This window comes from Argentina silus (genome assembly GCF_951799395.1).
Source record: "Argentina silus genome assembly, chromosome: Y".
Taxonomy (NCBI): Eukaryota; Metazoa; Chordata; class Actinopteri; order Argentiniformes; family Argentinidae; genus Argentina; species Argentina silus.
This window is the reverse complement of record NC_139654.1, coordinates 13,897,007-13,921,618: the sequence shown is the minus strand read 5'-3', so window position 1 is coordinate 13,921,618 and position 24,612 is coordinate 13,897,007. Positions and strand designations below refer to the sequence as shown.

Below are 24,612 nucleotides of genomic sequence, written 5' to 3'. Positions count from 1 at the left end.
GATATGCACACATATAATTTATAGAAGTGATTGACAAAAAAATCTGACAATTAAAGCTCTACATTTAGTGCCGCCTATAGGATGAATTACGCGTCGCTCAAGTGAATGTCAACGTCCACTTTCACAGAATCGACCAATGACGGAAAGGTTCTCATTTGGATGAGCAACAGGTTTGTGTGGTACTGTATTTTTTTTTCGTCGTAAACACTAAACATTAACTACCAAGAGAAGTTCTATCATTTGTGGGCCAAAAGAGTGCCTTTCTTTCATCTATCACCGATCAATCAAGGGAGTCTACCATATATAGCCGGCAAGGGTAGATTACTTTCGCATATTCTTTGAGGATTTCCCATCTTTTTGAGACTGAGATGGATGAAGTGCGGCCTGGCAGTGGGGCACCAGCCCACGGGCTAGCGTCGCTGTTCCCCACGGGGTTGCAGGCGATTTACGGGGAATGTAGGCGCCTCTACCCCGATCAGGCGAACCCGCTACAAGTTACAGCCATCGTTAAATATTGGTGAGTAGAGACATTTGAGTAATGTCTGTGTACATTTACGCCGGATCCTTCGCAATCTATCTATGTTTAGTTAGGATGTGGGGTCTCAAATCCCTGGAACGAAAGTGTTCCATTCGATTGGGAACATTCCGTGTTAGTTGTAAATAACAGGTGTGTAATGTCATGTTCACAAATGACCTTACTGGCCAGAGGCTCCCAATCGAAACATTAAATAATGTATGCATGGGGAACTTTCGTTTGTAAATGGTTAACAACGTTCCTTAAACGGAGATTTCCTAGCTGGATTATCCAACTCCATGTCTACTCGTATTGACACGGAGTTGGACAGCCTTCTCAACTCACCCATCACAGTTGATGTTGAAGAATCGGTATAAAAACACTGAAGGATGGAGAAAGGACAGGACGGATTAACAATAAAAACATACATTTATTCCCCAGTACAACTTCATACGGTTATGGGCATGATAAAGCGGACTCTACACAACATCCCTGTGTGACAGACACTCGATCATATCGGATCCTAGATTCAACTCTGTGATAACCTGGTCACGATTATGTCGTGCTGTTTTAACAGAACCTTTATCTAGTGCACAAAATCACATTAATGCACATCGGAAGAATGAGAATGGAGTATCCACAAATTAACCAATTTAACAGTTTCAAAGTAACATATAAAATAAACAAACTGTAGTAAACAAATGGAAGTTTAACGCTATGTGTATCAAGGACAACAGACCGGTGCTCATAGGCTACCCCGAGAAACTCAAATAATGAATGGTCTCTATCTTCCTTAAATATCCTCCAAACAATAGAACATTTGCAAAGGAATTGACGAGAGTCGAGTTGCGATTTCTTCCGGACGTCCACCAGGCATGGTCATTCAACTGTAAATAGGTGTTCCAGGCTGAGGGAGGGGGGCATTGATCACCATTCACCATGGAAGATCAGACGATCACTGTCTTTGTCTCAGCCACATGTAAATCACATGGCTGGTGCCACCAAATCTGTCTCCAACGTTACTCACCGCGACCTCAACACTTTCGCGTTGTTGTCGTGACTACGTGAAGTCGCCGGGCGCTTGAAATGTGATTTCCCCCACCTAGGTAAAGTTAGTTTTATATTTGATATTCTGTTTTTTCTCTTCAATAGCTCTTAAACACAGGGTGAAATATCTATGAAAATTATATATTATATAGATATTCATTTTTTATATGGTTTCAGATTAGCTATTGAAGAGTCAAGTCCCATACCATATAAAAAATAAAAGGTGTAGATTGTTCTCCATCCTCCCCTGCCTCAGAATATATAATTGTCATAGACATGTCACGCTAGGTTTGAGAGCTATTGAAGAAAGAACTGAATATCCAATATAAAACTAACTTTACCTAGGTCCGCCCCCCACGTAGCAAAATGTTTGTTCTCAAACGAACGGGACATTTCAAGGACGATAAAGATCAAAGTCATACATGGCCAGACATGCTTACTGTAGAGTGTAAACCTAAATATTGGGATTTATTCAAGTATCTGGAGATCAAGATGGCGACTCCTACGGCTGCCACGGTGTGTTGGTGCGCACGTCTTTGTTTGTTTTAGGTCTTTAATTCCGTTAATTGTGATTCCACTCAGATTATTTTCACGAGGGACGAGATACTTAACATCAGGGACTCAACACCATCTGATTTATGTCCCAGCTTTCTCGCCTCATCTGTGGATTTACTGGACATTCTGGTCAAAGGTGCTCTGGCCCTTGAGGCGGAGACGGAGGTAAGTGCGCCGGGGCTCTGGTGCGCTTCAGGGAGAGAGGATTACGCTCGCCTCTACCGGGAATATTCCTCTCAAATGTCCGCTCACTGTGCAACAAAATGGACGAATTGCGTCTTGTTATCAGGACAAATGTAGACTTTTCTCTCTCTTCTGTTTTGTGTTTCACGGAATCGTGGCTGATTGAATCTACACCGGACTCCGCTGTACAGCTGCCCGGTTTCCAGCTGTTATGGGCGGATCACGACACGATTTCTTCACGCAAAACGAAAGGTGGAAGGATCTGTTTCTATATAAATCAACGCTGGTGCAACGACGTGAAAGTGATTTTGCAAACTTGTTCTCCTGACCTGGAATCATTTTTCATTACCTGCAGACCATTTTACTCTCCACGTGAATTCACTTCTTTTACATTGTCTGAAGCTTACATCCCTCCACAAGCTGATGTGAAAGTGGCTCAACGTCAACTCGCTGACCAAATATTAGGAGTGGACAGAAGGAGAGAGAACACGTATTCCCCAGTTATTGTCCTTGGGGACTTTAACAAGGGCAACTTAACTCACAAACTCCCTAAATATAAACAGTTAATCAAATGCCCGACCAGGGAGGAGAAGATTTTGGATCACTGTTACAGCACCATCAGCAGAGCTTATCACGCAGTTCCCCGCGCGGCTCTGGGACTATCTGACCACGCTCTTATTCATCTGATCCCGGCATACAGACAGAAACTAAAACTTTCTAAACCTGCTGTGCGGACATCTAAGAATTGGAGCAGCAGAGAAGCAGTGGAGGAGCTGTGTGACTGCCTAGATACCACAGACTGGGACATTTTTAAGACTGCTACGAATACACAGAGTCTGTGACATCATACATCATACTCAGCTTCTGTGAGGACAGACGTATTCCAACACGCACCAGGGTGAGTTACGACAATGACAAGCCCTGGTTCACAGCAAGACTCAAACAGCTTTGTTTGGAGAAGGAGAGGGCTTTCAGGAGTGGAGACAAGGAAAGGTTTAGACTGGCTAAGTACACGTTTGGCAAGGAGATTAAGCAGGCCAGATGACAGTACTCAGAAGCTGTTACAACAATTCGCAGCCAATGACTCCTCGTCAGTCTGGAAAGGCCTTCGAGTGATCACAGACTGCAAAACCAAATCCCCCCACCCTATGGATGACCTCAGACTTGCAAACGACCTGAATGAGTTCTACTGTAGATTCGACAGACAATGGAACAGTCCTGACTCTGACCCACACAACCAACCCCCCTCCACAGCTATCACACCTCTTCTTCCCAGCCTGGACAGAGACACTACCCCCCCCTACACAATGGACCCAGACAGCCCCCTCCCCCCATCGCACCTCTCTCCACCCAGGAGAGAGACGTCAACAAACTATTAAAGAAACAGAACCCCCGCAAGGCAGCTGGACCAGACGCTGTCTCCCTCTCCATGCTGAAGCACTGTGCAGACCAGCTGTCTCCAGTGTTTACGGACATCTTTAACACCTTACTGGTTGAATGCATGGTACCTGCCTGCTTCAAAACATCCACCATCATCCCAGTTCCCAAAAAGCAGAGGAACACAGGCCTTAATGACTACAGACCAGTCGCCCTGACCTCTGTGGTAATGAAGACCTTTGAGCGCCTCATGCTCACCCACCTCAAGGCCATCACCAACCCCCTCCTCGACCCACTGCAGTTTGCCTACAGAGCCAACAGGTCTGTAGACGACGCAGTCAACATGGGACTTCACTTCATCCTCCCCCACCTAGAGTCCCCCGGCACCTACGCCAGGATCCTGTTTGTGGACTTCAGCTCTGCATTCAACACCATCGCCCCAGCTCTCCTAATATATAATATATGCCATTTAGCTGACGCTTTTATCCAAAGCGACTTACATTGCAGTGAGTGCATACATTTCAGTATACACTCACCGGCCACTTTATTAGGTACACCTGTTCAACTGCTCTGTAACGCAAGTATCTAATCAGCCAATCACATGGCAGCAACTCAATGCATTTAGGCATGTAGACATGGTCAAGACGACCTGCTGAAGTTCAAACCGAGCATCAGAATGGAGAAGAAAGGTGATTTACGTGACTTCAGAAACTGTTGATCTACTGGGATTTTCACGCACAACCATCTCTCGGGTTTACAGAGAATGGTCCGAAAAAGAGAAAATATCCAGTGAGCGGCAGTTCTTGGGCGAAAATGCCTTGTTGATGCCAGAGGTCAGAGGAGAATGGCCAGACTGGTTCGAGATGATAGAAAGGCAACAGTAACTCAAATAATCACTCGTTACAACCAAGGTATGTAGAAGACCATCTCTGAACGCACAACACGTCGAACCTTGAAGCAGATGGGCTAAAGGGGGTCCAACCCAGTACTAGCAAGGTGTACCTAATAAAGTGGCCGGTGAGTGTATATGGTCCCAGCGGGAATCATAAGCGTTGTTAGCGCCATGCTCTACCAACTGAGCCACAAGCTATCCCGGATGAGCATGACTGAGCCCACCTGCAGGTGGATCACTGACTTCCTGACAGACAGGAAGCAGCAGGTGCGGCTGGGCAAGCTTGTCTCGGAGCCCCGGACCATCAGCACTGGAGCCCCACAAGCCTGTGTGCTCTCTCCTCTACTCTTCTCCCTCCATACCAACAGCTGCACCTCTAGCCACCCCAACTCCTGAAGTTCGCGGATGACACAACCCTTATTGGATTAATCTCCAATGGTGATGAGGCCGCCTACAGAGAGGAAGTTGACAGCCTGGCTTCCTGGTGCAGCCAGAACTAGTTGGAGCTGAACGCCCTAAAAAGTGTAGAGATGGTAGTACACTTCAGGAGAAGCCCAGCCCCAACCGCCCCCCCCTCATCATATGTGACTCCCCAGTTAACACTGTGGAGTCACTCAGATTCCTGGGGACAATAATTTCAAAGGACCTCACCTCCACCATCAAGAAGGCCCAGCAGAGGATGTTCTTTCTGCGGCAGCTGAAGAAATTCAACATGCCGCAGAAAGTGATGGTCGAGTTCTACACGGCCATCATTGAGTCCATCCTCAGCTCATCGATCACCGTCTGGTTCGCTGCCTCCACTGCCAAGGACAAAGGCAGACTGCAGCGGATCATTCGGTCAGCCGAGAAGGTCATCGGCTGCAACCTGCCATCTCTCCTGGACCTGTTCCACTCCAGGACCAGTAAGAGAGCAGGAAAGATCATAGCTGACCCTTCCCATCCCGGTCACAATCTCTTCCATAGACTTCCATCTGGCAAAAGGTTCCGGTCAATCAAGACTTAAAACCTTGCGCCACCTGAACAGTTTCTTCCCCATGGCAGTGGGGCTCACAAACAAGCCCCTTGCCCCTCACTGACTCTGGGACTTCCACCCCCCACCCTGTCACACACACAATGCACTGACAGTGTAATTTATAATTATTTAAACTTATTCTAATTTATAGTGTACATGCCCCATAACCATTTCACAGCCTCTAGCCTCATTGCCACTTAGCCTCACACAGCCTACAAGATGTATTGTTCTGCTGCTCTTTTTTGTAAATTTGCTATTGCGATTTTGTTAATATTTTAAAATTTCTTGTCAATATTTGCTATTTGTTTTTTATGTCCATGCACCAACCTCACCAAGTCAATTTCCTGTATGTGCAAATATACTTGGCCAAATAAAAGAATTTTGATTCTGGAGTAAAACCTGATCAATGTTCAACTGTGATGGGTCAATAGACTCGCTAGATCGCAGTGTTTGCCCTTTTCAGCTGTTCCTCTTCAGTCACTACATTATGGTTGATTAACGTGTGTCTGCCCATCTTTCGTCATGCTTTTCACAGGTTAGGGGGTCCTGATCCGTTAGACTACATCAGTATGTACAGGAACGTGGGATGTTCAGCCCAGGACGTTCAGGAGTATTGGCACTATGTCAGCTTTGGACTCAGCAACCTATATGGAGACGACAGAGTTCATGAGTAAGTAGCTACACATACCGTGGGCTAAAGCCCCTGGTAGAAGTAACCCATGTTAGATCCACAATCTGCCAACTGACCCTGAAGGCAGAACTTGTAAAACTGACTATTGCTCGATGTGTGTTGAGTAACTGCTTGGGCAACTCCTTGACACTCCACCTCGCAAGGGACAGTTCGCCTCAAAAAATCAAAGTTTGCCAGACGTCTCTGTGTTTCCTCTCTTGCGTGAGGTGTGCAGATATGGTGGTGAGATTAGATAGAACTGTTAGCATGGATGGAATATATACTTGGCTTGACAAGTTGTTTTGATTTTGCATTGCACCAAGCATTGGCAGTGACGTAGGATGATTCAGGGGAAATATGTGTTTAAGAGGCACTCTGTCTGACTTCTTTGGGCATTGTCAGAGGAGGCAGGGATCCCCGATTGTGATGGAGACCACCCCCCCACACACACACGCACACACAAAGTCTTGAGCTTTGTGCAGCTGCGGTTTCACTTCTTTTGACATTCGGCGGTGTCAGCATGCTTAAGAAACAGAGCATAGGTTACTATTGTGTAATTACCATTTATATAATTTCTATGCACATACCAGGTAATTTCTGTACCTTAGAATGAAGTGGTATGGTTTGGCTTTGAGCTCACCTTCAGACTGAAGAGAGAGGTGGGAGAGATGGCACCCCCAACCTGGCCGGCTGAACTCATGCAGGGGTTGGCCCGCTATGTCTTCCAATCAGGTAAGGTTATGCTATGTAACATATGTATCTTTTGTAAATGTGTGTCAAACAGCCAAACTGACCCAGTTTTGAATAGTTCTGTGGCGTCTGAGTTTGCCATGTAAGCAACATTTGCATTCTGAACAACTAACTTTTTTTTTTTCTTTTTTCTTTTTAGATACTTGTTGTTTAGGCACGACAACAAACTGCAGTTGGATAACGGTCTGGCACAGGCACACATAATAAATGATGTACTTCCTCCCTCAGACTAGAGCAACAACTGGGAGGATCTCATGTCTCCATGGTGTGTTGTGTGGTTGTTTTTGTCACAGTCTGTCGACTGTCAATACTAGTATGTCCAGTTAATGTTTTATACCTGTTGTGGTGTAAAACATCACCGTGACAGTGATGCAGTGAAGTAGAATGTCTGCTCACTCAGAGAACCTACTTAAGGTAAAGTAAAGGTTAAAGGAGCAGGGCGTAAGTTTGTTGGAAATCTGCCACCTCTGGCCACTGCTGCAAAATTCTGTTTGAATTTCCAAACAACAGCCTCCCCCCTAATAATAATATAACCACCCGAAATGGACTTGCAGTTTTCGACATTAGCTGTTTTGTTTCTGCATGTGGGCACGATTCGATCCGCCACCGGAGACAGGTGAAAATCTTTCAGTCCACTCCTCTAGAACATGCTTGGCAACATATTTATATGCAAACCCAGTGTCGGGTTTAGAAAACGCTTTTTCTGGACCAAAACAGTGTTCGTAAATTAAACATTTCTTTCACGGGATCTCATTCCCTGATAGCTACCAATTAAACCATAGTCATTACAACCATTAGGAAGCTTTTAGAAAGCTTGAAAGTTACATACTGGACCTTTTAGAGTGAGTTGCATAATGAGTGGAAGTGTGTCCTGTGCACAAATGCATTACCCCTATGTTTCAGGACTTGGCCCCTGCATGGTTTCTCTCTCAGGAAGTCTTATTTCCCGTTCGTTGTCTGAGAGAAGTGTGTGTTGAACACTCATCTGAACAGTATTGTTTTTACTGCTTCAGAAAACCAGTTTCCCCCACCAATTAGTCACAGACCGTCTGTGTGTGTGTGACTATGCTAAGTCCTTAAAATTTCCCTAGCTGTGTGTAATGTATACATCGAGGGGTGGTCTGGGTGGGAGGTGGGGTCAATTTGCTTGTGGGTGGGCCCTGGAGCTGCATGAATGCTCGCTCCCTGGCCCTTCTCTCTCTCTACCTCATCTCTTCTCTCTTTTCTGTCATATGACTGGAGTGGGTGCATATTACCGCTTAAGAGCACATATTCCTCTTACAGAAACTCTCACTCTTATTTGATCTCTTTTCTTGCCCTCTTTCTCTCAAATCTGTGTTCCCTCTCTTTTGTGGAGTCAGTGAGGAGAATATTTGTAACTAGAATAAGCCTCCTTAAACTATTGAGATTCACCTCTTCTCTTTCCTGTCTTGTGCAGAAAACACATTTTGCAGTGGGGACCACGTGTCGTGGCACAGCCCTCTGGACAACAGTGAGTCTCGCATCCAGCACATGCTGCTGACTAAGGACCCCCAGATTCAGGCTGTCCACACCCCCTTCGGCCTGGTTAGCTTACTGCAGGTGAGAAAATCGAACCCCAGGCTCCAGTTCCATCCTATAGCACCGGCAGCCTCAGAGTTGAGCCATAATCCAATTGTAATTGGATTTATTGGAAAAAGTATTGCTGTGAATCCACTTTTTCACTCAAAATAAAGAACGTAAGACTGACACCAGTGTCTCATTAATTGGGATAAATCAAATGAATAATTTATTATCGTTCATTCAATACTCAATTAATGTTCTAGTAAGAATCAAATACAACATTAATAATGAACAGAAAGAAAAACTTTCAAGGAGAGAGCAACAACATACCCCAGTGAAAATAGAATAGTTGTTTACTGGATGCCACAGCTCCCAAAGACTCTCTGACGAAAACTTTAACATTAATTTGTTATATACTGAAAAGACCTTCTAAAACATGTGCGTGGAGAGGACAATTCACAGAACTTAGTCCCGTGACACTTGTATCTCACGCCGGGGCCATCGTTGTCTAAATTCCCCACCTATCTTTATGTTCTCAAAACATGGTTTCCGATGCACAAGGCTCTACTTAATGACACATTACACAGCCAGTATCAGTTGTCCCTGAGCACCCCTGTAAGGGACATAACTGTGATATACATTTAAACCTTCTAAGACACAGTTGTTCACAACAAAGTTTAAGAAATGGTATGAATGGAAGTTCAATAAGAGGTCAAGACAGACATCTATTCACAGGACCAATTCCTGTGATTCAGATTCCTTCATATCTCATAAGGTACTTGTCAGATAAGTCTGTAGAGTTATTGAATGCGGCCCACACACTCATCTCCTCTGTAGATTGTGGGTGTGTGTACAGAGGAGCTGCAGGCAGCCCAACAGTGGAATGGCCAAGGCATCTTGGAGCTGCTGCAAGGAGTTCATGTGTGAGTCAATCAGTAGGATGATAAAGATCAACCATAACACAACACATAACACAAACACAACATGTCAGCCTTGTTTAAAGCCTGTGTGTCTTGGTGTGTAGTGCCGGAGGCCCCTGGTTGATTACAGACATGAGAAGAGGAGAGACCATATTTGACATCGACCCACACCTGCAAGTAAGGCTTTAGTTATTTAGTCTGATCTTGTTTTGATGTGTTGGCATTTAGTCTTTCTGTTTATTTGTCAGGTATACTCTAGTCTACAACATGATAAACAGTTTGAGTTTCACTGACTCATCTTAAGCCCAGGTGTAGGTCTTATTCTATTTCTACCGGAGTTAATAAAGGAATTTTTTTTTATTTAGACTGCTGACTGTTACTTCTGCTAACCTGATTCAGATTCAAGGTACATTTTAAACCATGTTCAAACAGCCCCTCCTGCTGGCCCAGTCATAACAGTACACTTTCTGTGACTCCTGGCAGGCTAGGCCAATGTGAGATAGTGGCATGTGTCAACTGTGCATGTGTGTTGCGTGTATGTTTGGACTAGTCGGTATATTTGAGTATACAGATCATATTCATAAGCAGGTGTGTGTATGTTTGTTTGAGCTAGTGTTAATGTTTGTGTGTGTGTGTTGCTCATCCCAAGCAGGAGAGAGTGGACCAGGGCATAAAGACAGAGGGCTCCAATCTGAGCGGTGTCAGTGCGTGTGGGATGACCTGAGCCGACCACCGGAGGACGAAGAGGACGGCAGATCTATCTACATTGGATCCCAGCCACAGAGACTCTCAGACAAAGGTAACACACACACACACACTTTTAGGATGTGTTTGTCCACTTAGCTTAAGCGTAGGAATTAGTTGTGTAGTGTCAAGAAAGCCATCACTGGGTCAACTGTTCCACCATTTGTAGCAGAGACATTTGTAAGGATAGAGTGTCAGGTTGGGAGATAGCGTGCTACGTGTGTGTGCTGTTTGTCCCTTGAAGACACTGAGCAGATCCGGGAGGTCCTGAGGAATGGACTGGAGTTCAATACCAAGGCAGCACTACCACCCATCAACAACCAGAGACAGGGCCACGAGAGACTCCAGTGAGTGTGTACACACACACACACACACACACTAGCCCAAGCCTAATCTTCACCCCTTGCCTAAACCCAGCTTGAGACAGAGCCACCAAATTGGCTCTATTCAAATTGGATAGATGATAGTCAATTTGATTGGCACTCCTCTTCTGTGCTTTGTCCTGGCACTCTCTGGTCTCTTTGGAGCCTAATATGATGGTCTGGAATAAGATGGGCCAAAGATGAATTGGATAGAAGGATGATGTCATAACAGCAACCAGGAGGAAGTAGGCCTACCCATGGCAGGCAATTGTTTGGATCCACTCATTCAGCTTCATTCACTGGGAGTTCCATTGAACTCTCCCAGAGCAGATTGAGCTTAAGAATGTTGCATTTCATCTGTGGAGGAGGGAGCTTATATTGCCTGTTTGTCGTTGAAGTGTTATGGAAAATACATTCATAGAACTATTTTCAGGTTATACACTTTCATATGACTGATACAACTTGTGTAACTACTGTGATTACATTTTCTCTTGCCACACCTCTAAAGTTCTATAGCCATTGTTCTGAGAAGCACTGTATGATTTACCATATGAACAGCGGTGATCTCTGAGGGAGTGGTGAGAGCAATAATGGGGGGACAGGCGCATCCTGCCGATAGGTGTGAAATGTTGAACGGCGATTAATCAGTAAGAAAGCGCAGATTGATCAGTAAGAGAGTCTCCCCATTGTTTATTCTCTCCCGCCCTTTCTCACGTAAGCACAAGCCCATCAGCCGATAGCCTTGTAGGCGCCTGGCATTGTGTTTAAACTGTATAAAAGACGAACCTTATCATTGTCTCTTCAGACTTGCGCTGAACAAGTCAAACTCTGGCCCCCAGAGACTGAGAGCACCCTGCAGGACTGTTTTGCTCGGACAGACTGGGATGTGTTTAAAGCTGCAGCCACGCTGGAGGACTCTTCTGTCAGCATACAGGACTATGCTGAGTATGTGACTGGGTACATTAGCACTTGTGTCGACAACATCGTGCCCACCATACAAGTCAGGAAGTTCCCCAACCAGAAGCCCTGGATAAACAGTCAGGTACGCCACATGCTGCGTGCTCGCTCTCTTGCATTTAGATCAGGCAATGAGACGGAGTACAAAGCTGCGAAGTATGGACTGAAAAAAGCCATTACAGCGGCCAAGAGGCAGTACAGAGAGAAGGTGGACGGCTTCTATTCTACTGCTGACTCCGGGCGGATGTGGCAAGGCCTGCAGCACATCACAGACTACAGGACCACCACCAACACCATCAGCTCCACAGACAGCCTGCCGGATGACCTAAATATCTTCTACACCCGCTTTGAGACCTCCAGCCACAGCACAGAGAGGAGGCACACACACACCGGGACCACCCGACCCGACTTTGTATTCACAATCACTTGTGCTTCCTAAATGGGCAGATTGATATCCGTGAAGTTTAACTGACTTGGTGTTACACTGTGACGATTAAGTGTTCCCTTAATTTTTTTGAGCAGTGTATTTTTATTCTATCTTGATAATTTCTTTATTACCCCGAGTGTATTGTGTATACTTTTCCCACTAACCCTCTCCCTCTACACCGGCAAAGAAATCACAATATGCTTTCTCCCCATTCCTGTTATTTCCTCCATTAGGAGGACACAACGACGCTACACCTCCTCTCGCAACCCTTCCAATCTAATCTACCCACCATGCTGAACTGACCATGACCTCACTGTCACGGGAGGACTTTGGAACTGCCAATCGGCGGTCCGGAAAGCAGAGGCTATCTCAGCCTATGCCTGCTTCATGTCTCTCCACTTCCTTGCTCTCACAGAGACATGGATTACACCAGATAACACAGCCACCCCGGCAGCCCTCTCTGATGCCTACTCCTTTACTCATTCCCCTAGACTCTCTGGTCGAGGAGGAGGAACAGGACTCCTCATCTCGCCTAAGTGGTCACATAATGTCTTTCCCCTGTCACACCTGTCCACATCCTCCTTTGAATTCCATGCTGTTTCTATCACCTCCCCTGTCAAACTTCACTTTGTTGTTATCTATCGTCCTCCAGGTCAGCTTGGACACTTGTTAGATGAGATGGATGTCCTTCTCAGCTCCTTCCCTGAGGACGGCACACCGCTCACACTACTGGGAGACTTCAACATCCAGTCGGACAAGCTTCACTCGTCTGGAACACTTGACCTTCTATCCTCCTTCGGCCTTACCCTGTCCCACTCTCCTCCCACTCATAAGGCGGGCAATCAGCTTGACCTTGGCTTCACTAGATCCTCCCATACCTCAAACCTCACTGTTACCCCTCTCCCGGTTTCGGACCATCATTTTGTATCCTTCTCCCTCCCTCTCAAATGCTCACCCTCCCAACCAGTCTATACCCACACTGTGTCCTCTCGTCGCGGCCTGCGCACCCTCTCACTCACCACTCTTTCTTCCTCTGTCTTATCTGCCCTACCCTCTGTTGAATCCTTCTCTCTTCTATCCACTGACGCAGCTTCCTCCACCCTCCTGTCCTCTCTTTCCTAATCCTTCGACTCTCTCTGTCCACAGATCTCAAGGCCGGCACCATCCACTCCACGCGCTCCCTGGCTGTCTGAAACCCTGCAAGCTTGTAGAATAGGACTCCGGGCAGCTGAGAGGAAATGGAGAAAATCTGGCCTTCCTGATGATCTAGACCCTTATCTCTCTCTCCTCCTCAACTACACCTCATCTGCATCAGCTGCTAAAGCCTTATACTACCATTCCAAAATTCAACCCTGTCTCTGACCCAAGGAAACGTTTTTTCCACATTTTCCTCACTCCTCAACCCTCCTCCCTCCTCTCTGTCTGCCGATGACTTTGTCACCTACTTTGAAAAGAAGTTTGATGACATTAGCAACTCCTTCCCTCTACCTCTCACCAACAATGCTACCTCTCCTCCCAAACCCACTGCGCAACTCCCAGTCCCTGATTTATCAGATTTCTCCCCCCTCTCCCCTGAGGATGTTTTAAAGCTGGTCACATCCCCCTTTCTCCAATCCATCTCCAAAGACCTCCTTCCGTTCCTTACCACCTTAATCAATTCCTCTCTATCCACAGGATCTGTCCCAGCTGCCTTCAAGACAGCCAGAGTCAAGCCTCTTCTCAAGAAACCAACTCTTGACCCGTCTGCTGTCCATAACTACAGACCGGTATCCCTTCTCTCCTTCTTATCTAAAACCCTTGAACGTGGTGTCTCTAACCAACTGTCTAACTACCTCCTTCAAAACAACTTCCTTGACCCTCACCAATCCGGCTTTAAAGCTGGGCACTCTACTGAAACTGCTCTCAATCAGGACGCTCTTTGTAGACTACAGCTCCGCTTTTAATACAGTCATCCCCCACAGACTCATCCACAAAATGTCCACACTTGGCCTGCACCCCACCCTCTGTGACTGGCTCCTAGACTTTTTGACTGGCAGGCCCCAGTCTGTCAGGATTGGTAATAGGACTTCAGCCAGCATTATTACAAATGTTGGCACTCCACAGGGATGCGTCCTCAGCCCCATCCTCTACACCCTGTTCACCCACGACTGTGTCGCCTCCCACAAGGACAACATCATCCTAAAGTTTGCAGACCACACCGCAGTGATAGGATGCATCACTGGCGGGGACGAAGCGGCTTACAGGAGGGAGGTGGCCAGTCTGGTAGCATGGTGTGAGGACAACAACCTCACCCTCAATACGGACAAGACCAAGGAGATGATAGTGGACATGAGGAAGAAGAGAGGACCTCATCGGCCACTGTACATCCGGGAACTCGAAGTAGAGAGGGTGAGCAGCTTCAAATACCTGGGCGTCCACATTAGCGAGGACCTCACCTGGACACTTAACACCACACAGCTGGTTAAGAAGGCCCAACAGCGGCTGTACTTTCTGAGGAGGCTGAGGAAGTTTGGCATGTCGCCCAAGATCCTTAGCAACTTCTACAGCTGCATTGTTGAGAGCATCCTAACCAGCTGTATCACTGTGTGGTACGGCAGCACTACTGCTATGGACCGCAGACGCCTGCAGAGAGTGGTGAAGACCGCTGAGAAAATCACCAGGACTCCACTGCCCTCTCTGCAGAGCATCTACCACCGCAGAGTCCACAGGAGAGCCGCCTCCATCCTCAAGGACCCCACCCACCCCCAGCACGGACTGTTCACACTTCTACCCTCAGGCCGGAGGTACAGAAGTGTTAAATGCAGGACCACCAGACTAAAAACTCCTTCTTTCCCACTGCCATCAGACTCCTAAACAACGCATAGGAGATTATAATCATTGACTACCTCATATAACTGTACTACCTCATATAACTGAACCCGACTGTCATTTTCAGTTTGCACATGCATAATTGCACTGTTTACATTTGCACTGTTTTATTATTATTATTGTTGCTTTTTTATTATCACATGCTGCCTTAAATTTTGTTATCTTGTACATTTTGTTTAGTATATATTGTATATTTTTTAGTATTGTACATTTTACATTGGTAAAGCAAGAATTTCATTGTACAGGGAAACGTGTTTTCTACTGTGCATATGATAATAAACACTTTGAATCTTGAATCTTGAACGGACCCCCGAATCTACGCTGGGCTACTGTTACGCTCTTGTCTCTTGTTTGCAAACAATAAATACCGGACTCAGATATTGTGGCTACTCAGGACTTGTTTCTTGATTCTTACCTCCGAAGAGCTAATGTACAATGGTAAATCCTAGACTTCCACCACAGAAGGCCGACACATTTATATGCCTTTTGGCAGCACTGGTGGTTATCTATCTCATCTCGATCTATGATATTGTATATGGTACAAATTTCCCTCCTGGTTTCTCCATAGACAATCAGTGGGCCATTTGCAGAGCCAGCAGTATCAAAGGTAAGAGCAATCGGAGAGGTCAAATGTCTCTAAACATGTCTTTTATTGGGAGATACAGGCCACTGCAGGACTTAATATTTTCCAACATAGATCATCAATGGTCATTTGAATCTTTCTCTCACACTCTATCGACCCTTTCTCTCTCTCTCTCAGTAGTCGGAAGGACAGTCTAGAGAGTGAGAGCTCGGTGGCCATCGTCCCTCATGAGCTGGTGCGCACGCGACAACTGGAAAGTGTCCATCTTAAGTTCAACCAAGAGTCCGGCACATTGCTTCCCCTCTGCTTGAGGTACTAGACACACACACGCACTCACTTTCACTCTTTCTCTCTCTCACACACACACACACAAACAAACAACAAACAGTGGGACTGACCCTCTTCCTCTCTGAAGTACAGGTTTGTTGTAATTTGATGCATGTAGAGATGTAGTTCTCAAGATACAAACAGACTGTATTTCATCAATATGAGCCATTATTAGTTCAGCTCTGGTTGTGATTGTGCTGGCTGAGGGTTGGACCTGGTTTATGTCATCTCTGTCTGTATAGGAAAGAACAAGGCCACAGCCAGCTTACAGAGAGGGAGGGAGGTAGGAAGGAAGAAGGAATGACACTGGGGAGCTCCCACTGTCAGCCCACAGCCATGTCCACCCCTATGTAGTGAGTCAGACGTGCCTGTGTTTCTCTAATATCTACATCTCTTCTGTTTGAAGGGGCCGCTTGCTTCATGGGAGACACTTCACCTATAAGAGTATAAACAGAGACACAGCCATCACCTTTGTATCCACTGGAGTGGAAGGATCCTTCGCTACAGAGGAGCATCCGTACGCAGCCCACGGTCCTTGGCTACAGGTACACACGTGCCACGCCTGAGGTTGCTGTCTGGTGACTCTGGCGCCCTCCTCTGGCGATACGGGGCCAGTGGCCTCCCAATCTACCCAGAATTGTTTCACGTGTGTTCTGTCCCCTGTTCGCTATATCTAGCCTGTGTGTTCCCCATGTCTTTGTCAGAGATTCTCCCTGTCTGTCCGTAAGTACCCTGTCTGTTCCGCATATTCTAGTTGTTTACCCCGTTGTTCGAGTTTAGTTCTAGTTATTCCACTTATTAAGTGTGTACTTTTGTTTATGGAGCTGGTTTTCTCCACCCTTGTTTTACCCTTTTGTCCCAGTGTTTGTTTGTATGCCGTTCCCCAGTTTTATCATTAAAACCCCCTTTTGAATTATACTTTACGCTGTCGTCTGAGTATCTCTCCGCACTTGGGTCCACCGCACTATCACCCGCTAACACACACGCACATACTAGCTGCAGGTGTTGACAAAGTGTCCAAAAGAAAAGTCTTTGAGAGAACTGCTCCCCAGGATAGAGTTGAGCCGTCAGCGATGGCATTACACTTCCGGTCCAGTGTGTGGTTAGAATCCTGGTGATAATTGTTACCTGCTGTGCTTATTCAGAAGATGTCCCATATTGCAGGGAGGAGGCACTGTCCTTGACAAACAAATGTCCCCTAGGAAACAATTTTCTGCAAACAAGCTACATCAACACAGGCAAATCACATACACGCAATCAGTGGACGAACATAATATTGATCAAGATGTTTGGAATGGTGAGATTGGCTCCTCGGTAAAACAGCTCAGGGTAAAATTTAAATACTATTAAGTCATCAGAATGGCTATAAAATAGAAGCAAAGGGAACAGTTCCTTCTAAAAAATAAGATAAGATTATAGTCAAACATTACATTCTAATAGTAGCAGATTTAACTTTCCCATAGGAAAGGAAAAACATGTCACTGCACGTTAAAAATGAGCTACCCCCTTCCTGAGAGAAAGAGATCACCTTGTAAACAAACAAAGAACAAATGAGTTTGGACAGCAAGCCTGTCCTTACAATTAAATACCAAATCAGCCATATGTGACTGCAACCATTTCAATGTTTTATTATTAGCAATGTTGCAGTGGGAAATGTAGGCTGAAAGAACAACTGAAATGTTATAGTACGTGGACCCGGATCAGGTTCACGTCATGCAGGAGGGTCTTATTGAAGTCGCCTTTAATAAAACCTCCCTTGGGGACAGGATATCATTTTTGACACTGTGTTGGTTTGTGGTGCCGCGATTGGCAAGATTTAAAACAATGCTTACTGGTCCAAGAAGATTGTGGACATGTCCAGGTTGTTGGACTAGCAGCGCACAAACCAACACAGTACATACCTTCCCGTTTTCCAAACGAATCGTTTGGGTTGAAGTAAGATTAAAAGGTTTAATGATGTTGAAACAATATAGCACCTAGGAATATCCTTAGGCATAATGTCATAACTTTCAAAGTATCAAAAGAAGAATAAAAATCAAAAGATGATAAATGAAAAGTGCAAAAATGTAGTTTTAAACAGATGTAACTATGGTTTGAGATAAACAACATAGAGATGTGCTGTGGAAAGTACAATTCAAACTTCGATATAATCAGAATTCGAAAAAAACCAAATGTGTGCATCTGAGTTGTGTGTTGTTTATCTAAATATGCATACATGTTTGCAATGAAGACTGATTAAATCTGAATTCGAAAAACTCTAATATGTACATCTGAGTTATGTGTTGTTTATTTACATAAACATATACGTTTGCTAAATTGATTTGCCATGTTCACTGCAGACAGGGGGAGGTTAACGACAAATGGTGTTGCAGAAATTTTATCCTGGCTTCACTCCAGGCAGGCTATGCAAATGCTGTGTGAAGTTTAACATTAGGCTGTCACCCACTCACCCCATTGCTTCTGTGGAACATGGTCAAATGTAGCTGCAGTGACACAGGGTCACCACTGGTCTGTCTGAAGAGACAGATAACAAGCTGCATCAGAATTGAATGTCTGTGCAGGTTATACAAAGATGAGTAAACTTTATGAATATGAAAACTTGCATATCACCCTTTTAACTGGTGTCAAAATCTGTAATATGCTTAACAATATAACAAACAGGAAACAGAATATGCCCCATGCGCGGTCTAAAGCCAATTAGTAAAAATCTCAGGGATACCCTGAAAAAGTCTATGTACGGCAGTGTTAATACACCTACTCCTGTAGATAATCTTGAATTACCAAATGCACTATGCATATTAATAGACTGACTTGCCCCTCTGTGTTACTCCAGAGGCCACTGGTCTGGCTGTGAGTAACATCATCTGGTAAGCATTAGACTGAAACATATTGCATCCACACATGGGTTACTAAATATTACCTGTGAAGAAAAACATGCTATCTGTTAGCTTGGCACACAGTCATCCATGTAAGTGATTGGCTGGGAATATCTCACAATGTAGGAGACACAATGTTGTAGACGTCGTGAAAATCATGGATTGATTGGGGAATCAATGATGATAGTCAGTGATGGCATTTCATCTGACTCCTATTAACAAATATGATAAATTGGCATAACTTGCATAACTAGCCGAATATAATGAGCCTAAGGTTTATAGTCGGGATACCCTTTGAAACGTTATGGCCTATAACGAGGGCACCTCACAAGAGTCTTTCAATGTCTACCTTAGTCGGGAATCAATATGCAAATAACTACTTTAAGTAAGAGTCATATCCTATTATGCAACATGTACGTCAGAAATGTCCCTCCTAATTATATTATAAGATTCTATTTGCAGAAATCGCAAGTATTTGAACGCCAACCAGTGTACAAACCGTGTTGTGTGCTAAATCCTGGTATACAACTCAACTAAGGAACATAAAGTAATTTCTAGGCTTAACCTGGTCAATTATATTGCATGCTTAGATTCTAGCAGATTATCCTAGCACACAGCACATCTATCTGTTGCATTTTTTGAGAAATGAGAAGAGCGTTGTATCATACTTTGAGGAGATTTGGACAATAAATACTGTAAGCAATCCTGCTTACTTCAAGTCATACAATCAAGGATATGCATATCAACTTTAAACATATAACCCTCTCTCATACCAGATTTAAGAGAAGGAATATGACATGCCTCGTCATCGACTTTTAACACAGCTCTTTCCTTGAGCTGGTCTCAAAGGTAGGCTACTTAATGATACAGAACCACTGGAACATAGATGTAACAAATACAACTGAAAATCAGTCCAAAATAGTCTATTAAACACCTATTACTTGGAGCAACAACTATAACATCAATTGCTGTATTAACACAACACTGGCACAGTGATTCGCTACCATGAGAGAGATGAATGGAGTGCGGAAGTCTTGGCGCGTTTTCTTGCTGTCCTTGTGGTGCACACATTGGACAGCGCAAAACCTGCGGAAGAAGCCCACTACTTCAATTCAACTGCCGTAATAGGGTCAGTGGCTAGGAATATACCAAACAGCAATACATTATACTATTCTAGCAACAGATACAATCTGATTGACATAAAAGGAATTGAATATTTGTTCCAGAGACGATTAACCAATCATTAGATAATAGACTATAGGTGTTAATGTAGAATTGAGGTACTAGACACACACAAACGCACTCACTTTCACTCTTTCTCTCTCTCACACACACACACACAAACAAACAACAAACAGTGGGACTGACCCTCTTCCTCTCTGAAGTACAGGTTTGTTGTAATTTGATGCATGTAGAGATGTAGTTCTCAAGATACAAACAGACTGTATTTCATCAATATGAGCCATTATTAGTTCAGCTCTGGTTGTGATTGTGCTGGCTGAGGGTTGGACCTGGTTTATGTCATCTATGTCTGTATAGGAAAGAACAAGGCCACAGCCGGGCCAGGGATTACACGTCCCTGGCCCGGGCGATTCGGGACCGCCTGGGCCTTACACCGGAGGAACACCGGCGCCGGTTTCGGGCCCTGGCAATGGAGGAGGGGTGCCGGCCCTTCGCCTACGCCCAGCGGCTGCAGGACAGCGCATGGCGGTGGCTGGACCCCGAGAACAACTCGGCGGTGGAGGTCGGGTACCGGGTAGTAATGGAGCAGTTCCTCGCGGGGCTCCCGGCCCGTACCGCCGCCTGGGTCCAGTACCACCGCCCCCAGGACCTCAAGACCGCCGTGGGGCTGGCGGAGGACCATCTCTCCCTCCCACCGCGGGGGCCGACGCCCAGGAGGAGCCGAGGGAGCAGAAGGAGAGAGGCCGGCGCCCGCCCAAAGGTCGAGATGGCAGGGGCGCACCCATCCAGAGCCGACCCCGGCCCCACAGGTAGCACCTCGAGCGACAGGGGGGGTGTGTTGGCGGTGCGGACGGCCGGGCCACGTGCAGGCCGAGTGCCAGGCGATGGACGTGGGACAGGTCGTCCGCATCGGCGACATACCGGGCCCTCCCCCCGGACCAGGAGCGGCGTATCGTGTTCCGGTAAGGATACAACATGATACGCACCAGGCATTCTTGGATTCGGGCTGCATGCAGTCCATGATCCAGGAGCGCCTGGTTCGGCCGGGGGCATTGTTGAAGGCGTCGAGGGTGCGGGTGAGGTGTGTGCATGGGGACATTCACAAATATCCGGTGGTCGCTATCGAAATTCATTTTGAGGGGAAAAAACATAGTGTACAGGCGGCGGTTAGCCCACGCCTCACGCATCCCCTGATTCTAGGTGTGGATTGGGAGGGGTTTCCTCAAGCGGTAAAGAGGGCTACCAGGATGCGTGCACGACAGCTAGGGAGGTGTGAGGCGTGTAATGTGCTCTGTGCCGAGGCGGCGCCTCGCCTTGCCGGGGAGCCGGAGCCGGCGGGGGCGCCTCACCCCGAGACTTCCCCGCCGAACTATCCGCTGCTAGGCGACTTCCCCCTCGAGCAGTCTCGTGACAAGACCCTAAGATGAGCCTTTGACCAAGTGATAGCAATTGATGGTACTTTGATACGGCCAGACACAGTGCGCGCCCACCCCTATTTTGCGATTATCAGCGACAGGTTATATACAGTCATGAGAAAAAACACCCCCCAAAATATTAAGTTATTCTCTTAAAAATATGGACATATCAATATGTTATCTTCTTTCTAACAATGTCTATAGATAAAGGGGATGTAATTGAACAAAAAACTATGAAAATGTAACTTTGTAATCATTTATTTAACGAAAAATTAACAATAATGCCAATTCCTACTGAGGAAAAAGTTAGGACACCCTATGCCCTAATAGCTAGTATTGCCCCCCTTGGCTGAAATAACCTCAATTAGACGTTTCTTATAACTGTCTACAGGTCTCTGACATCAATTGGGAGAAAGTTTTTCCCACTCCTCCTTGCAGAATTCTTTCAGCTGTGTGATGTTCGAGGGGTGTCTTGCATGCACAGCCAGTTTCAAATCAATCCACAGCATCTCAATAAGATTAAGATCCGGGCTTTGACTTGACCATTCCAGAACTCTCAATTTATTTTTCTTGAGCCATTCCTTGGTAGATTTACTGGAATGTTTTGGGTCATTGTCATGTTGCATGGTCCACATCTGCTTCAGCTTCAACTTTCAAAACAGATGGTCTCACATTTTCCTCAAGCACCCTCTGATACAATACAAAATTCATAGTGGATTCTATGATGGTGAGCTGACCAGGCCCTGCTGCAGAAAAGCAGCCCCAAACCATGACATTTCCACCCCCATGCTTCACAGTTGGTATGAGGTTCTTGTTCTCAAATGCTGTCTTGGTTTTGCGCCAAACATGTCTACTCTTACTGTGCCCAAATAGTTCAACTTTGGATTCATCTGTCCAAAGCACATTGTTCCAGAAGTTCTGGTCTTTCTCTAGGTGTTCTCTGGCAAACTTTAGTCTTGCCCTGATGTTTTTTTTTGACAGCAGGGGTTTCCTCCTTGCACACCTCCCATGTAATGCAAACTTGTTCAGTCTCTTTCTTATGGTGGATGCATGTACTTTGACATCAATTGTGGCAAGAGATACCTGTAGGTCTCGTGATGACATTCTGGGATTGTTGGAGACTTCTTTAAGCATCTTTCGGTCAGCTCTTAGGCTGAACTTGCTTGGGCGGCCTGACCTGGCCATGTTGGTGGTGGTTTTAAATGTTCTCCACTTGTAAATTATTTTCCGGACAGTGGAATGGCCAATTTCGAATAGTTTGGAGATCTTTTTATATCCCTTCCCAGACTCATATGCATCTACAATTTTTCTTCTGAAGGCCTCAGAGAGCTCTTTTGATCTCGCCATGGTGATGCAACTCACTTCAACAATCAAGAGCAAACCAAACTAAATATCTGAGGTTTAAATAGGACAGGCTCCTCCAAAATCCTCTGTAACGCTGTTCTAATCATTTGCACCTGATGTGGTGCTCTTTATTATAATTTTAGGCATTTTAAGTGGAACTAAATGTGGGGGTGTCCTAACTTTTTCCTCACAAGAAGATTGCATTTCTATTAATTACATTTTACCAATCATTTTTTAAATAATTTGTTTCAGTTGTATTTGTTTAGTTATATTACCTCAATTTTTCAATATTGTTCAAATGAATATCAAATGTCCATATGTTTGAATATGTTGAAGAAGACAAAGGTTTTCATAGGGTGTCCTAATTTTTTCTCATGACTGTAGAGTAAGTCGTGACTCACATAGTCAGGAGGAAGTAACCCAGTTGTTGGTTCCCCGCAGCCGCCGCGAAATGGTCTTCCAGGCGGCTCATTTCAACCCCATGGCGGGCCATTTAGGGTATGACAAAACACTGAACCGTATAATGGCTCGATTTTATTGGCCGGGGATTCGGGCAGAGGTGCGTAGGTGGTGCGCTTCCTGTCGGGAATGTCAGTTGGTAAATTCCCCGGCCATTCCACGGGCCCCCTTGCGGCCCTTACCATTGGTCGAGAACCCGTTCGACCGCATTGCGATGGATATTATCGGGCCATTTGACCGGAGCACACAGGGTTATCGATTTGTGTTGGTCTTGATAGATTACGCCACCCGATACCCCGAGGCAATACCGCTGCGCAATATCTCTGCCAGGAGTGTAGCGCAAGCATTGTTTCAAGTCATCTCCCGCGTGGGAATCCCGAAAGAGATTCTCACCGATCAGGGCACTAATTTTATGTCACGCACCCTCAAGGAACTGTATGGCTTGTTGAACATCAAGGCGATTCGAACCAGTGTTTACCACCCGGCCACTGACGGCCTTTGTGAGCGGTTCAATCGGACCTTGAAGTCAATGATCCGGAAGTTTGTCCACGAGGATAGTCGGAATTGGCATAAATGGCTAGATCCCCTGTTGTTTGCGGTGCGGGAAGTTCCCCAAGCTTCCACCGGGTTTTCCCCGTTTGAATTACTCTACGGGCGTAAGCCCCGGGGTGTCCTAGACCTGCTTAAAGAAAATTGGGAGGAAGGGTCTAGCGACAGTAAAAGTGAGATCCAGTACGTCCTCGACTTGCGCACAAAGCTCCACGCCCTAGGGGCTATCTCACGTGAGCATTTGCTGCAAGCCCAGGAGCGTCAGAAACGCCTGTATGACAGGGGGACTACCCTACGAGAGTTTACACCTGGAGACAAGGTGCTCGTACTGTTACCCACCTCCAGCACGAAATTACTCGCGAAGTGGCAAGGGCCGTTTGTGGTCACACGTCGCATGGGGGACGTGGATTATGAGGTTGTACGCTCGGACCGGGGGGATAGCTTGCAGGTGTATCACGTCAATCTCCTAAAAAAATGGAACGACGTGGTCACTGTTGCTCTGGCTACGGTAATTCCAGAGAGAGAGGAGTTCGGTCCGGAAGTCCCAAAATCGAAAGTTAGCACTCCGGTCGATATTGATAACCATCTCTCTGCTAGCCAGGCCGCGGACGTTGCAGATTTGCAGGTTAAGTTCGCCGACGTGTTCTCTCCCCTGCCCGGTCGGACGACGCTCATCGACCACCATATAGAAACGCAGCCGGGTTTAACGGTGCGCACGCGTCCCTATAGGTTGCCGGTGCACAAACGAGACGTTGTGTGCAGGGAGTTGGAAGCCATGCTGGAGCTGGGTGTGGTCGAGGAGTCCCGCAGTGATTGGTGTAGCCCCATCATGCTTGTCAACAAGCCAGATGGGGCTATACGGTTCTGTGTGGATTATAGACGGGTTAATGCGGTCTCCAAGTTCGATGCATATCCGATGCCCCGGGTTGACGAGCTCTTGGACCGGCTTGGTACGGCCAGGTACTTCACGACATTGGATTGCACGAAGGGATACTGGCAGATTCCACTCTCGCCGGTGTCCCGGGAGAAAACGGCATTCTCCACTCCGCTCGGGTTA

At 46.1% G+C, this 24,612-nt stretch overlaps 1 pseudogene across 1 annotated transcript; it reads left to right on the top strand.

Moving 5' to 3' along the window:
- Positions 1 to 212: 212 nt before the first annotated feature.
- Positions 213 to 16,603, top strand: LOC310823814 (suppressor of fused homolog; annotated as a pseudogene). Its single transcript, XR_014555074.1, has 12 exons — positions 213 to 517; positions 6,116 to 6,250; positions 6,859 to 6,982; positions 7,140 to 7,265; positions 8,439 to 8,581; positions 9,380 to 9,465; positions 9,567 to 9,639; positions 10,112 to 10,261; positions 10,451 to 10,553; positions 15,389 to 15,427; positions 15,581 to 15,715; positions 16,137 to 16,603. The product of XR_014555074.1 is annotated as a suppressor of fused homolog (transcript).
- Positions 16,604 to 24,612: the final 8,009 nt, after the last annotated feature.